Source organism: Lonchura striata, chromosome 2, assembly GCF_050655825.1.
Source record: "Lonchura striata isolate lonStrDom1 chromosome 2, ASM5065582v1, whole genome shotgun sequence".
NCBI lineage: Eukaryota > Metazoa > Chordata > Aves > Passeriformes > Estrildidae > Lonchura > Lonchura striata.
In genome coordinates, this window is record NC_140704.1 from 99,818,670 (window position 1) to 99,835,949 (window position 17,280).

At 37.1% G+C, this 17,280-nt stretch overlaps 1 long non-coding RNA gene across 1 annotated transcript in view; it reads left to right on the forward strand.

Moving 5' to 3' along the window:
* LOC110470897 (uncharacterized) overlaps nucleotides 1–12,533 on the forward strand; it is a 123,448-nt gene extending 110,915 nt beyond the window's left edge. Inside the window, exons 6-7 of the long non-coding RNA XR_014952836.1 lie at nucleotides 7,087–7,134; nucleotides 12,331–12,533. This is a non-coding gene — a long non-coding RNA (uncharacterized LOC110470897). The remainder of the gene's footprint in view (nucleotides 1–7,086; nucleotides 7,135–12,330) is intronic.
* Nucleotides 12,534–17,280: the final 4,747 nt, after the last annotated feature.

The window sequence follows — 17,280 nt, forward strand, 5'->3', positions numbered from 1 at the left end:
ATTTGCACATTTATATTTTATATTAATTTACCACTTGGACTTGTAAATATTGTCTCTATCTCTGTTTCTACAGAGACAGAGAGTAAGAAAACTTGCTTTGAAGGTGATTTCTTGTTAACCATATTTTTCAAAATGCTCTTTCTAGATGAATTCATAATATTTCAGCCTGAGGCTGCCAAATCCACCTGGAGATATCCACGTTTTAGGGTCAGTTGTGAGGTATAAATCAATGAGAACTCAGTCGAGTTCATATATCTTCTACTTCTCTTTGACTCATCAGCTTCAGGAGAAAAAAAGGAAAAATGTTCTCTCCTTTGAATTCTTCAGAAGTAGTACTCTCTCTAAATTATTCCAAAAGTCTAAGATTTGGGCCATCAGTCAACATTTCAACCATAACTTGTCTCTTGGGAGGCACTTTATTGCAAATGGGATTAAGTATATTTTCCTCTTTAAAACTGTATACCTAGTGAGCCAGGGTATATATTTCAGTTTCAGCAGTCTGAAGCACCCATGTGTGCAGTCCCACAGCTGCAACTTGCTCACTAATAGATTGCGGTAAGGAATTTAGTAATGGAACTACACTCCTGTGTTACATAGCTGATAGCAGCCCTTTTCCAATTGTGTTGTAAGTGTTGTCTTCAGAAATATCAGGCTCTGTTGTTGTTATAGGAAGAGGGAGAGCCCAATGGGATGTAAAACTTACTTGTACTAAATGTTGTAGGGGAGTGGGTTCCATTTAGCAGCTTTTCTTTTTGCTCTCCAGCAGTTTGTGACCCAGTGCCTCAACAGACCATCAAGGTCCCGTCCAAAGTGTGTAGAGTAGGAGGCTTCGTACCCTTAAACAATACACATGGAAGGAAGCTTTCTTTATGGAGTCCTCACATTGGTAGTCCCATCCTTGAGAACTGATGATGGATGTGGTGGTGGTGAATGATTTTCAATGTTTATTTGGTGGCTCTAGTTGCAAAAAGTTCAGAAAAAGCAAACTGGTTTTAACCTGGAGGAGGTTCAAGATGCACAATCTTCTCCCTGATAATGGGAAGTAAATAATTATTATACTTATTTAAATATTTGACTACTAGTTTGTTTCATGTTTTTACTATTTTTGTTTTCATTTTCTTGTCTCACAGAAGTAGTTTAGGAAGCTGAATTCTAGTTTCCCTGGTCTAATTATTATAAGATTTCAGTACTTTGAAATTTTCCTCCACTTGACATAATTCTGTTACTGATGTCTATATGTCCTTTTCAGACCTCATTTCTCTATAACTACAACTTTAGAGGATTGATAAATATTCAGGTCTTTAAGACCTTCTTCATCCATAAGTTTTCTGCATATTTCCCTACAATGCTATCTTTATAATTTTGATTTTCTTTTATTTGTCATTGATTTCAAGCTGATGTTAATTTTGGGTCTTGGTTCTAACCTCCAAAGTAGCTAGTGTGTTGGCCAAAGATGTGAGGGACTTAATTTTGATTCTGGAGATGCCCAGTAATTGGTCTTTTGGAGGATATATGTTTGTAGGTGTTTTTCAGGAGGCTACTCCAGTACCCAGGCATTTCACAGCATTTTTTTTAGTTTTCTTTAGTCCCATCAAAATATTGCACTGTGATGGAAGAGTTCACTTAAATGCAGGTTAAAAAATACACCTACCCACCTCTGCCCTGCTCTCCAAGTTCTGTTATTTGCAACCCATTTTCAGGGAAGTTTTCTGAACAATTGCAACCGGAGTTGCAATGGTATCCGTGAAACAGACCCAGTCAGTACCCTGCAATAAGGCATCCATTCAGCACCAGCGCATCACATAAAAGCTTTTGCCTAAACTGAGAAGCAGAGAAATTAATTCCTGAATACCTTTGTCATTACATATAGGTTCACCATTAGTTTAGAGCTGTAAATTTGCTAAAAACATTTCATTCAGACCTTCACTGAAGCTTGAACCTGTCTTTCAACCTGATATTAATTAATGAAATCAGCCACAGGGGATGTTAAGGAAAAAAAATATCCTGCAAAATATTTGCACAGAGGAATGAGATCTACCTTGTAAACAACCATTTGGAAATTTTTTTCATTGCAGTGTAAGAGCTATGCCAGAAGTTATCGTCCAACCATCTTTGCTTTTCTGAAACTCTAGCATTTTTGTGTAAATGGTTGACTGAGTCCTGACTTCTACAGGGACTCTATAAATATCTGGTAGAAATCTTTTCTCTAAGTGCTCATATTTGAGACTGTTTTAGCCATATTCAGAGTTAGACTTATTTCTCATTGCATTATTCCAGTTAATGTTACAACATTTTGTAAACAAAGTTTTGGTTAGTTTTCGTTCAGACGTTCTATTGTATCTTTTGTATTTGCTCCACTGGTCTAACATTTGTAAAGTTCCAGTGCCTGTGGAAATGTGTTGATTTAAATTGCTGTCTCTGAATTTGGGTCTTGATAGATTGCTTTCCTTATAATATCTTCTTCATGTGTTTAAGATGGTGAACACATTAGGTCAGTCGGTCGTTTTGGAGGTGACTGAACTCCTTTTGTATGGAGTAGGTGGAGAAGGAGGAAGGGAGAAGAAACATTTGGTTAGCGTGTTTGCTGGCCATGGGCTGGTTCCTGGATGTGAATTGTGGATGGTGTGTCTCCATTGTGTTTGACCCCTGAGAGTCTTTAGGCAGCTCTGCTGACAAACTCTTTTTTCTTTTTTGTGTCTCCTGCCATGCTCTCCAATGGTCTATCCTTTCCATCTCACATGGTCTATCCTTTCTTTTAAAGTGTCCTTTGTTTTCCCACTTTGGGTGTTTTTGTGAAATCAAGCATAGATGGATGTTCTGGAACCTTCATGATGGGCTCTGTCATCCAAACTTGTCATCCTTTTATCTCTTTCTCTTCTTGTTCCTTCTGGGGCCTCCATAGCCATGCTCTCTCCCTTCCTAGCAATTTTAACATTTCAATTACAAATACCTGAGCAGAAAAAAATAAAAGAAATTGTTGATTTGCCATTTTTGTGGTCCATGAACCATGCAGAGAAAGATTGGTAGAGGTAGAGGCAAAGGAAAAGAAATTGCTAGGCGAGATTAAGAATTTCTCTGAACTTCTTAATTCAACAGCCATAAAAGGAGCTGCAGAGTCCTTTTGCTGTTGAATGTACGGGGCCCTTAGAGACAGCTTTCTTTGCTGTGCTTTTAGCAGCATCTTCCATCATCAGAGAGTGTGTAGAAAGTGATATGTGCAACTAAATGGGAGCAGAGAACTACCTAGAGCTGATGCAAACACAGCAAGCAGCTGCCAGAAGCTTCTCTCTGTCTGTGACCATAAGGTACCAGGGAATAGGAATGTTTTGTCTTAGCCTGCAAATTATAGAAGGCAGCAAGTCTAGTGTTAGGACTTCCTATCTTCTTCTCACCCTAAGACTCACTTTCCAGAAAAGCAGAAACTGGGTTTCATAAATATAAAATAAGAAAAACAAGGTTACTGTCAACTCATATGTTATAGTGGTTAATGGCATTATAGATCTCAAGTGTTGACTTCCTCTTGATAAACATTTCTGCTTTTGTCTGTCATGTTTCTACACTCAGCCTTTTCCTCAAAAAGGCCAGGGTGTAGAGAAGGTTAAAATTAGTAATAATAAAATAAATTAATCCATTTTTAAAATGCTGAAAGAAGAAAGAGAGAGAGAGGTGTCAATAGAACAGAAATACCAAAACTAGAAAAGGGAAGATCTTGGGTAAGTCATAAAAAATGAAAAGAATGTAATGGTGAAGTCAGAAAAGATAGGAAGACTGGTATTAGAAAAAAATGATAAAACCAAGTGGGTCATGTAGCAACTAATTAATGACAGCATTATAAAGTATAATGCAAAAATATTTGTGACAATGAGGAGCAACAGACTATAACAGCTCTAACTACACAGTGCAACAGAGATACTTGTCAGACTCTGAAAGCATTACAGCTTCATCAGCGTGTGCCTGGGTTAATTAACACAAGTGTGGAGTGGTGCCGAGGCAGCTGCAGGGCTCCCAGCCCTGGGGCAGGCAAACTGGCAGATGGAGTGTCTGCAGCATGCCTTGAGTTGCACCTGACAGCAGAGGCCAAGGTTGCCTGACCCAACCTAATGCAAATATAAACAAGAAGACTTGGAAATTGCCTTCTTGAAGAGTTTTAGGTGATAAAGAGGGAGAAAGAATGGAAGAGGAAGAAAAAGAAAGGGCAGAAAGAGAATAGATAGCAAGGGGTTTTGGTCCCAAGTATAAGAAGAAATAAAAGAACATGGCACCTCCCACATATCAACTGCATCAGCTCACATCCTCCTGTCATTTCTTCCAGTTTACACTAAATGTTTGAAGCTGCATACTTGTGAAGGGCTTTGGAGTAAAAAGTAGTGGAAGGGGGATGGGAAATATTTTGCCTGGAACAGCTAACAGTGGCACTGTTCTTCCTTTTGTGTGATATAAACAACTCTTGCTGTTTTCAATCTGTGTGTCATTCTTATCTCTGTTAAAAAGAGCTATGAATTTTTTTTTTTTTGTATTTTTAAAATCCTTGTAGTATTGAAAGTTACTTGGGATGGCTTATCCTGTCTCTTAGAGAGTGGAATCAAGACAAAGGGTAATAGATGGTTTGCTCAAGTGCAGAGGAGATGTGTTCCATATAAAATATTTCATTCCAAACCTCCATGGTCTTACTCTGCTGTCTCCTCAGTGGAGATCCACATGAGCAGTCCTCTCACTAATTTACCAACATAGGAATAAATAAATCACAGGTAATTCCTGCACTTGTGGCACAAACTCAATATCCTGCCTAGCACAGGATTCTGTGACTTTCTCCTGTATTTAGATGAGTGCTGTAGAGGAATGAAGTATAGTCTCAGATAAATGCCACAGTGAATGGAAATTTATGTGCCAGAATGAACTCAGTTAGCAATGTAGTTCTTGTGCTGTATTGAATATTAAAGTGACTGAAATTGCTGCATACAGTTTGGACTGTCATGCATTTTAATGTTGAATTCAGAAAGCCTCCTTTTTAAAGTTTCTTCAGTTAATCTTGGAGAAATAAAAGACAAAATCAAATTCTGACCTGCTACAGAAATTTAGATAATTGCTTGATTCAGAGTTTCTTCCAGTTCTGTTGTGAAGAACTTGTGTTCTGAGATGCAATTTAAAAAGATTTTTTTTCCCCTTGAGCTGCAGTCTTGGTGAGCTGATAAAAGCTGAGATGTCTTTTTTATTATTATTACTATTTTTTGTATTTTTCACTTTTCATTAATAGCTAACTTATTTTTTCCCATGATAGGTGTTTTCAGAAGTTTCTGTAAATCAATCCAAGTGCTAATACAGAGTTCCAGGACTGTATGTGAAATATGAAGTATTGTAGTTGTAATAATTCAACAGGTGACTGAAAAATATTGAAAATAAAAAAACATATTATCTATAAATGTGGAGAAAATTAAGTCAAATGTTCATGAAAAAATGAAAAAAATCCCTTTCAAGATTAATATTTACTGGAAAATACAAGTGTTTCAAACTAAATTCTGCAATATTTATCTGAAGTTTTAAGAGTCTATCATGAGACCAAAGCTAAATTTTTGATTTCTATTCTTTTTCTTGTTGAGAACTTTGTGAGTATGACAACAAACAATTACAGCCAAGAAAACTAATATAGAAAGACTTTTCAGTGGGAGTTTTATTGTATTTCCTCCATCACTGTTCTTAGCATTAATCTGTTCCTGACTTACAGTTCTGAGCCAGTGTTTCACTTTAGAGACCTGTGCCTTATCTATAAACTGCTTGTGGAAAAAAAATATCTATTGGGATGCTGTTGCAATGTATTTTATTGGATAGGGTTAGAAGTATTTCAGTTAGCTACTCTGTTGATACTTTTTGTCTCTTAAGCTCTTATAATATATATTATATTTATTTTATTCATCATTTTATCATATCATAGAGAGAAAAAATTTAGGAGGAAAATTATTTGCATCAATGTCATGCTTCTGCTTTTTGTTCCTGATCCCCTTATTCTCAATATTTAAGGAGTATAGTTAGCAATTTTGTAGTCTAAAATTATGTCTTGAATGGAATCCTTGTAGCATTTTACATGCACACAGATGACATTTATATTTAAGTATTTTTATCATGCAAGCATACAGTCTAGTTTCATTCAGAACCATATCCTTGAGTGAAACCACTGCTGATTATCCCAGCTTCAAAAATATGATGGGGTGAATCCCTACCCCATGTATCTGAAAAATCAAATTTAGCTTTCCTCTTTCAACCTTGTGAAACCACATAAAGCACATTTGGAGATGTAGAAATCTGTGACAAAGCAAATGAAGGCAGTTTGACCCACAGAAAATTGGACAGAAAGAAAAGAAACAAGACTTTTCAAGTAATGAAAGGATGGTGAATACTAAACTTGAAAGTGCTTCTAATGCTTGCAAGTTTGCAATACCCATCAGATATTGCAGCAGGGAATTACCAGCTAGAGAGGGCAATATACATCTTTTTGTTAGTGGGGACCAGTTGAAACAAAGGACTTCCACCTAAACCAGGTAGAATTTAAGGACTTGAGTCTTAAACTGTGTGCTGAAAGGCCCACTGCTCAACTCAGAGGCACGTCAAACTCAGGAGATGTCTCCTGAGGCATGTCCCTCACTCTGATTCTGCTATACATATGCAGAAACATTCTGGCTTGAGGATCATGTAGGTTTTATCTGTCCAAACTGCTTAAGAGGTCTGGCCTGAGTATAGGTCCAAGCACACAAAAAAAGTTTAAGTTACAATAAAAATAGAAAAAAAGCACCAATATTTTCCAGACTGCCATTTCAAGATAAGAAATATTATTAAATCTAGTCTTGTTGACAGGAAAAGTATTATTTATCCATAAGAGTTTGATTAAGTGGAAGATTAATTTTCAAGCAGGACATTGAAAAAACCTATTAACTTTCCAATTGTTGCAAAGGAACTTTCCTCCTGTGATTTGTTGCATGTCTCTGTCTTACTGAGAAGAGAAATCCTCATTTATTACTGTTTATTCTCCATGTGTCCAGAGGGCTTGGGGTATAAACTAATTTAAAAATTATCTTGTCTACATGTTTTACCTAGAGCAGTGATGATGTGAGCATCCTTGAGCTGCAGAAGATACGAAAAAAGGTTTGTCTTATTTGTTTTCTTTATAAATCTGCCTATCTGCTGACTCTATTTAATTTAGAGTTTTCTTAAAATGTGGTCTGTGGGGACATAGAAGGAAAACTGCAATTGATATAAATGTGTGCCCATATATCTGTCTATTTGTATGAGGTAAAAGGATCAGGACAATCTTTCCCACTAAATGGTAATGACACTCACGAGTCTCAATCATTGAGACATTCCATGTCTGGAATCTTAAAGAAATTAGAAATATATCTAGAAGATGTCATAGATGAAAGAAATTCAGATGTCCTCAGGATTCTGATGGTTAAACCTGTGGAAAATCAAGATTGGCCATCCAATCAGTGAGAAAGGTACTCCACTGGAACTGATAATGAAGGGTTGTCCCAAGTGAGTGTCTGTCAGCCCCTGTTTTTGCTTGCAGACTGGCTTCTGGCTGACTTTCAAGTTTTACTTGGAAGGAATATGCCATATTATAGTTATAAGAGAAGATTTCAGTAATATGGTATATTATAATAATATATCATATTACTGAAATCCTCTATTGCTTGAGTATTTTCTTGGTCTTTTCTAGATAGCATCTCTAAGCCTTTTAAATTTACTTTTTTCTCAGGACTTGCTTTTCCCCAGCCTTTTCCCTGCTCTTCTTGTACTCCTAAATGCCTTTTATTTGTGGACTCTTGACTTAACTTCCCCACAATACAACCAGCTGATGACTATAGTAAATGCTACAACTTTCCTTTACTCATGTTGAAGGCAGAATTTCTTCCCTCTTCCAAATGAGAAAGCTTTGCTTCTCACCACAGATTAGACGACAGGGAAATGATGAGCTACATATTCAGGTACACAACGCAGCAAAAGGTTATACAATAAGAAACTAATGTTTTGGCTGCAGTTGCACTAGTACCCCTGATTCAGGTTATGTAAGAATGCCAAGAGAGGGACTATTAGATTTTGATGATGTTCATGTTGTGTTCACATTGGTGCCCAAGTATGGCTTTGTCACTGATGGTGACTGACAGTCTGTTTATCCTCACTTATAAATGTGCGGCTTAGTTCGTGAACCTTTCATGAGGCCTTTAAAAACTTGGTAATCTGATAGGACTCAATAAAAGACTGGGAGGTAGAGTTATTTTGCTGATTCATCCTGCCAGCCACACTGATACAAAAACCTGGCTCCACACCAGGAGTGTAAAAATGACTGAGTTTCTCTCTGGCAAAGAAGACTCCATATGCTTTACGGACAGTAAAGTTCACAGAGAAGATTATGTCAAGATTTATGTCTACTGTTATTTAAGTTAATGAGGGAAATCTATCTCAGGGTAATGCATGCATAAGATCCAGTTGAATTAACTGTTTTAAGAGCATAATGAAAACCTATCAGGTTGCATATGTTACTAGACTTTTTCTTCTAGTTCTTGCAGTGAAAAGCAAAGTGGCATTTCCTTTTTCTCCTATTCATACTTTTAGTGAAGAAAATGTAGTTTTGGGGGTTATAGAATTATGAAGAATTTAATTTGCTTTAAGATTTTAAAGGTTAAAAGCCTGAAGAAGTTAGTTATTACAAGTGGGAATGTGAAAGTCAGCTGGAGATGTCAATTTAATAGGAAAAATCAGATTAGAAAATGGAGCTGTGGACTAAGTGTACTTTTATAATTATGGTAAATTAATTACATTAATGCAGCCCATTAAACATTCCATTTATACATCAAAATCTTGTCAGGTGAAAGAGGTCGTAATCTGATGGTTTAATATTTTTATTATAAATTTATCTTTCAGTATCAGTTTATATTCAACAGTGCATCTGTTCTGGGACTCTATACAGATGCTTTCTTGCTGTCTCTTTGCCAAAATGAAAGTGGTTCCACCTCAACAGTGTAAGTACTGGTAGTGAAAGCAATCAGAAAATCTTCTGTTCTCCCAGTCCATGGACAGGTACAAAGGCAATCACTGAGCTAGCCTGAGGTCTTGTCAAATGCAAAATAACAATTAATATCTTGGGAGGAAGGAGAGGAATTTCATTTTAATAATTTAATGTACTCAAGTAGAGCATGGCTTGTTTTTGGAAATCACAAAGCCAAAAAATATCATTGAGCTAGTAAAAGTTTGTGACAATTCTAGAATAACTGAAATAATAAAAATTATAATAATGTGGTAACAATACAGAGTTACATACAGCTATTGTGACAGAAAGTCCCATGTTAAACTTGGATTGGTAGCTGTGCTAGTTGAGACAAAGTATTAAAAGCAGCAACCCAGATCAGGAATTCTGTGAATTGGCCCATTGTGTTTTCTTGTCTTTAGAAGCTGCACTGGTTACCACGCATACCAAGTGTGGAGTTAGAGTTTTATTTATTTGCAGGACTGCAGACTTCTATAGTAAGACATCTTTCATTTCAGAATATTGTGGATGTAAAGAGATGAGATGTACAAAATGTTCTGATTCAATGGGTAGAGAAGCAGGTGTACACATATTATCCAGCTAGAGGAGTATGAGTGTAGTCTCCCTAGCCTACACTTATTGGGCTTTCTACATCTAACGAAGAAAGAGAGGGACATGTTCTCTATCACCAACTGAAACAATCTATTTCTGTGCAGGTTCCTCAGATGGATAAGGAGGATTTCATAAGTTGTACATCATGTCAGACCCAGGGATGATGACTAAAATTAGAGGTCTTGGGTAAAAGTAAATACATTCTCTGTAATGGCTTCCAACAGAGAAATGTAGGTGGTTTTGTTGTTCTGTTTTGTTTTGTCTCCTTTTTTTTAAAAAAAAAAATCAGGAATCTATTGCTTTTTCTCATGAAGTTGTCAAAAAATAATGCAAACTCAAGAAAATTACAAACAAGCCAGCATCATTGAAATTATGTATATTTATGGAAATTTGGAGATGATGGCAGTCCAATTTTTTCTTCCAATATTGAATAGAAGTGAAAGGGTTTGGGTGAAGTCACAAAGGTCACTTGATTGCTTTTTGATTTAAGATAAATGTATTAAAACATTAAAAAAAAAAAAAAAGAAAGTAAATCCTTCAAAATTTCCAAAAGTTTTTCTACTGCCCTCAGAAACAGGTTTTAGGTAAATTTTCATTCAAGCTGAATTTTAAAGTTTTCCAATCTTCTGTGATAAGACTTAAAAAAAAAAAAAAGCTTTGTGTTGTTGATTTAATCTATTCCCCTTTTCTAACCCCACATACAAAAAATACCTCACTCCTGTGAATGAAGAGTGAAAGCAAAAGCCTTTTTTTTTTTTTGCATTGTTTTTTCTTGAATGGAATCATATAGACCACATAATCACATATTAGCCATAGACCTCTTATCTTAATTACTCTGCTGAGAAGGGGCAGGCTGCGTAAAAAGCAATAATCAGAACTCAGTGAACTGTTTTTTGTCTTCAGCATGTTTCCTTCTAATGTTATCTTCATTAACCTTGCATTTAATTGGGAAAGTAAACTTCTCAATGAATTGCCTGTGTTCTGATTTCCCTTTAAATTTAATACTACATAAAAATCTGTTCCATGTGGTAGAACAGACAGTTAATTCTTGTTGCTGTCACAAGTGTGTGTTTCAAGATAAGTTGATAATGCTGTCTTGAACCAGCATGGAAAGGACTGGGAAGTTCAGGAAAAAACTCGAGAAGATAGGGAAAAGGAAGAGGGCAAGGATGGGCTGAAAGGAAGTAGCTGTAACAGGAGCAGAGAGAAAGCAAACATTGAAAAGTTGATCAGAAAATGATTGCCTTCAAAGAACTTGAAACTTTGCAGCTGTTGAGCACAAGAAAGACATAACAAACCCTCACAGTGAAGTGCTTTCTTAGAAAGAGTGGTACTACATTCATACTGATTCACTGAAAGCAATAATACTAGGGAGAAATGTTCATTTCCTTCAGATCCTGGTTAAGGGAGGATGCATATGGCAGAAGAAGGGCCAGGCTGATCAGGTCTGCCTTTCTCAGCGTCCCTGATTGTGTTGGCAGTTAGCTGTGTTCCCTTCCTTGCTCTGTCCTGAAGCTTTTCAGTTGCTTGCTATTTATTTTTCCCATTTGCTTTCTATTTTATGTCCCTTTACATATAGATTTTTAAATTATTTTTCTACTTTTCAGTCTTCAGACTTGTTTCCTTTCTTCTCTGCTGTTTGAAGTCCCTTTTCCATTCAATAGAAAACTATGTTATTTGGGGTAGAGACACTTGTTGATAAATGTTTTCTTCTGTAATTTGACTTACCAGAGTAACAATAACAGGTGAGGAAAGTGCAAAACTTTCTGTGCAGAAGTGTGATCCCACTTGGTATAGCAACTGTGCGTGTAGAATAAGGTCTGATCTGAGACAGGAGGAGGTGGGTCTGAGCTGGTTTACCATGTTTTTCCTGAATATGCCAATCCTCTGTGGACTTTGACACTTTAGCTGCAGACTGCATGCCCTTCAGGACTCCCAAGTTGAACAACATTCAGGATTCCTCTGCCATAGTACTTGAGGGAACTAAATAGTTTCTCTGTTAAAACCTGTAGCTGAAGACTGATCTACATATCCAGGTGATCATTTATTCTGCAGACCTCTGAACACAAATAGGACATTGAAAGCTGCAGGGATTGGGGTGAATGTTTATTGTCTTGCCTTTGTTGACATGATTTTCTTCAGGTATTTCCAGCCTACCTGATGAAAGTCCCAAGGTAAGGAGTGAGTAGTCAGCTGTAGCTCAAGTACTCACATAAGTACCTTTCCTCCTTGAGGAAGGTTATATAGGCAGTCTAGAAGACCAGATGCTAGTGAAAATGTATTTTCTCACTGTTTTCAGAAATGAGCTCTTTTAACAGTGTAGAGGACTTTTAGAGCTGCTAATAAAAAACCTGTTTCCACTTAAAAAAAAGTGGCATCTGTCATTGTAAAGGTTGTGGTGGCAATATGTTGACTGTTACAAACCAGAGCATTCATGTTTGAAGTATTTCAGTCCAAAATGAAGCACAGGAAAGGAGAGAAAAAGTGAAACTAAATTGGGCAAAAACAAGGAGAAAGAAGGCTATGAGCAGACTCATGGCCCTAGGCAATATGTAACTGATGAATGGTAAGAGATGAAGTTTTATTCCCATTGTGAAATCAGTGTAAGTGTTAAATAAATTAGTAATCTCATCAATATCCTCCTGAGTGAATTTATTTAGTACAGCAGGAGAACTTCTGATTCTTTCTCTTATCTATGTTTGCAGAGTCCTCTGACAGGAAACCACTTGCTGGCAGATACAGAGAGGAGGAGATCTGCTGGAGAGCTCTTCCACGGACTTTAGAATAATGCTGACCTCTGGATGACAATTAGACATCCAACATGCGTTGCTGCTGATTTGCTGTTTCTTCTGCATAACCTGAAAATGTAGTGGTATTTACTGAAATAAAAGTAAATATTTTCTCTGTCCTTGGAGACTCCTCTTCACTTTATTTGGGTCTGTTAGTTAATTTCTTCATGCATTGCTTTCACAGTGCAGAGGAAAATGTGAGCTTCTTCCTGAGTACTTATTCAAAGAAGTTGGCAGAAGCAGTTTTAACTCAGTATCTGTAAGGATTTAGCCACAGTACTTTGTTTTCAACTGTCCAATAGAAATAAAAGATTTAAAAATAGCTTTTTTGCATAGGGATCTGAGCCTTGAGAATTCTCCAAATATTTTGAGCACCTGTGAACTTAAAGAGGCATGAAAAGAATATATGGTTCACTTAGCTGCTTGTAAAACAAACGGCATGTCCTGAGGGAGTCACAGTCCAATATGCTTTGGCACTGTTGTATCCTCCTGTGGTCCTTTCTATAAAGAATTCTCAATATCATAAATAGAAGTTCGAGGATGAATAGTATTCCTTAAAATAAACTCATACTCAATCAGATGAAGTAGATGGCTAAAAATAAACCAACAGAAACTTTGCAGTCAGGAAGAAAACTCTGAGCACTTTGTATTAATACAGTACCTGACATTTCCTGCTAAAAGCCTAGAATTTTTTTTCCAGTAATTTCTATGATAAATCAATAGAAAAATTGTTGTTTAAGAAGGCCATGATGAAATAGCCTGCTACTTTATAAATGTGGATTGTCATAACTACTTTATTAAAACAAAATAAAGAACCCCACTATAACCCTCAAAACCAAAATCTACAGCAGAAGCATAAAAACATTAATTTAAGCAAGCTAAAAAACAAAAGGTAACTCTTATATTAAATATGGTGGTAGTAAGATAATCCAGAGTTGCTGAATGTACTAAGTAATTCCTAACCATTCTTGGTGCTATTTATTCTCCTTCAGATAGCAATAGAAAGCTGCTGGTTTGTTAAGTCAAAAAAGTAATCTTAATGTTTTTATGGGTGACCTTGAGAAAAAATTGCTGGAATGGAAAAGGGAAGAAGCAGTTGGATGGATTTAGGACATGTATGTCTTGTAAAAGGGGTGTGGAAGGAGGGGGTAAAATATCCCAGTGCAGGCATCAGTAAGTGGAAGAAATTATCATTTTAATGCACAATTTTTTATTACATCCCTGTGAAACTGTCAATATTTAATATAGAAATCACACAGATGGAGGGTGAACTGTTCCGTAATAGGTCTAGTATAATAACTCCTACTAAAATTAAAATGACAGAATGATTTGTCAAATTTCCCCCCAGCAAGCTTCTGTTTATAGGATGACTTACTGCACTAATGGAACAGAAAAATTTCAAACTTACTCAAGGCATGGTTCAGCAAGTAGCAGTTTCTTGGAATAAAGACAAGAAATTTGATCTGAGCAAAAGTAACAGGAATAGCCAATTGTACTAAAATGAAGCAAATAACAAGATCAGATTACATCAACTGGAATAACACCAATTTTCGTCAGCCTAGGGTTTATGTAGAGTACAAAGAAACAAAGGAGTGGATTTTCCAGAAGAAAGTAAGTCTGCAAAGTTGCATCATGAACTGAGAGGTTATTCCCCAAGAAATTGGTGACTCTGCAGTCCACACCTTGGTCTCTTCCTTTTATGGCTGTACTAAAACCTTTCTTTAGGCTTTTTATGAATTATGTCACACACTGCCTCCACATTTCATTTCCTCCTGCCAAAGTGTGTCCTCCTATTTCTGTAGAACTATTTGTTTGCTGGTAGTATGTTTTTTAACTCTAGTTTTAATTTTCTAAGGTTTAGTTGTCTAAGGCTTTCATCCCCCAAATGCCCATCTACTCCTAGAAAGCACCCTGCTTGTTTTAGATGTGCTGGCACTGGGATTTCTAGCCTAAATGTGAGTATAATCCTGTTACAGAATACACATACAAGAATATTAGTACAGTCTGCTTCACTCAGGATCCACAAAGGGGCTTTGGTTCACTCTGATGAGTATTCTTTTTGCCATGTGAAGTTCACTGGTCAAAAACCTCTCTTGGCCTTCAATTTCCAGCTTTATTGTTATCTTTATTGCTGCTTTAGCCTATGAGTGGCTGACTAGGCTGAGCAGCTGTAATGTGTTTGCTTCTGCTGTGAAACAGCAGAGGAAAGATCATGTCTGAGGGCAGAGACCTGAGAGCAGGAACATCTTACACTGCTGTAACGAGATCTGGCCATCTGTTAGTGTTCTGGCATTAGACATTGCTTGCACTCTATGAAATTTAGATCATATTTTTTATCACCATTTATTGAATTAAGAAGGAAATGTTTTCAGCTACATTTGATATCAAAAGTAAAATTCCGTGTCACTGGCACTGAACATTAGCTAGTGTGGGGAAGTGTCCATGTCAATAAAGCAATGCAAATACCTGAGTTAGGGTGGTGGCATTTTTTTGGGTTGAGCCCAGCTCACAAACTCAGCACTGTAAATGGTTTTTATTACTAGTGAAATGCTTCAGACATGTTTTTAATGAGTTGACTTAATATGAATAACTACATTTACAGAAAGAACTTTAATTCAATTTGCTAAGGAGTTGACATGAAGAACGTATTATTTGCACAGGAAATTGCTTCTGTATAAAAATGTAACAAAATACCATAATGACCTTTTGAAGAAAAATAGACTTCTTTTGTCTCTTCTGTTTTAGTCTTCATTCCTTTTCTATTCTGAGTAAAATTGTAAAAGAAAAGTCATAACACTGGAATAATTTTATGTCTTAGCTCCTTTTAAAGTGTTTTTTTCAAACGCTCTTTTATTTCTATCACCCCATAAACTGTATTTTGAAAATAATTCTCATTATGTTTACTCAGCTTATGAATTTCAGCTTCAAAAAGCATTTGGGGGGGAGGAGGTTTGTCTTTTTCCTGCACTTTGAAAACTTTCTTTTGATTACTCTTGTTATTTTTATTTTCCCCATGACTATGTTGCGCACCTTTCAGTTGTTCAAAAATTAGGTTGTGATGTTTGCGTTTAGTTTAGAGATTAGCTGTGTAAGGCTAAATCAAAAATGTGTTGAGTTGTGCAGTCTGTTTGATACAAGAGATAATGCTGAGAGAAACCACAAAATGATAAAGGGTTCTTTCTCTTGTGAAGTTACTTCCTTCAGTGTTGAAAGTGATCCATTAGATCCATTACAGATTCAGTGACATGCTATTGTTCTTCATGTTCATTCTCAGCAATTCTGACTCTGTTGCTGCTGCTTAATCATAGAAATGAAGAAAACATTAGAAACATCATCACAGCCTGGTGTGGGTTGCCAGGGTTCCCCTGCAGGCTCCCCTTTCCCACAGTTTATCACAGCAGCATCCTTATGTAAAAGATGCCAAGCAGTCTTTCTCCATCACTTCTTCCCTTGCTGCCTAGATTGGTATCTCTCTTCTTAACCCCCTCTGAGCCTTTTAAAGCTCCACCAGGTGAACTTGAGCTTTGCATTTCTCTTTCTACTCCACACATCATAGTGCTGTAGTATCTCAGTGCATGTTCTACATACCCACTTTATCAAGATAATCTCCTATGCCCTGGGGTTTCCATTGTCTGTCTTTTCTCCTTGGAATCATTACATTTTGCCTATATGCAGTATTTTTTTGGCTTCTAACACCTAATATTATTCTCAGTCTTCTCTCTCATTCCAATCCTATTCTGTTGTTCCTTGTCACATTTGTAAATATCATTCCTTTTGTAATGTTTCATTGACTACTGAAGCCTCTTCAGCCTACCCCCTTACACCTGCAGCAATTTTCAGGTGGCTGGAATTGCACAGCTGCAAGAAGTGCTGCTGAGTTCAAGGAGGTTTTCTACTTTTTTTTTTTTTAAGATTTGTCTCTGTAAAGCTGAGTGCAGGATTAGAACCTTTAATTGCAGTCTTCCAGGAATAGGAATTGTATTGTTTTCATGAATATGTGTGTGTGCTCTCCAGAAAATGCATTGTATACTAATTCTGTGCAAGTGTTGCTACTTTAACTAACAGGACTGTGGTGGGTTGATGCTAGCTTAATGCCAGGTGCCCACCAAAGCTGTTCTATCACTCCCTCTTGTCAACACGACAGGGACAAAAATACATGACAGGGCTGAAGTAAGAACAGGGAGAGATCACTTATCAATTACCATAACAGGCAAAACAGACTTGATTTGGGAAAAAAATAATTTAACTTATTACCTATCAAATCAGAGTAAGGTAATGAGAAAAACACTCAAGTGTTAAAAAGAAGATCCCCTTCCCTCCCCTCTTCCCAGGCACAACTTTATTCTCCATTTACTCTACCTCCTGCCTGGAGGCTGCAGCAGCAGGGCTCCCCACAGGATCACAGACTCCTTTGGGCATTCATGTGTCCCAGTATGGATCCTCCACAGGCTATAGGTGGATCTTTGCTCTCCTGTAAGCCTCCATGGAGTGCAGTGGGACAGTTGCCTCACTATCATCTGCATCATGGCCTGCAGGGGAATCTGCTTCTCTCACATATTCTCACTCCTCTTTCTAGCTGTGACTGCTGCTGCACAGCAGTTTTGCCCATTCTTAGCCATGTTATCCCAGAGGTGTTACCACTGTTGCTGCTGGAATCGGCCTTGGCCAGCAGGTCAGTCCTGAAGTTGGCTGGCATTGGCTGTGTTGATCACAGGAGAAGCTTCTGGCAGCTTCTCACAGAAGCCACCTCTGGAGCTCCCTCTGCTACCAAAACTTGCCCCACAAATTACCCAAATACATCCAAAGCCTGGAACATGTGTTTTCCTGCATGTACATGGAAACACTGAATGAAAATCAGAGGTTACT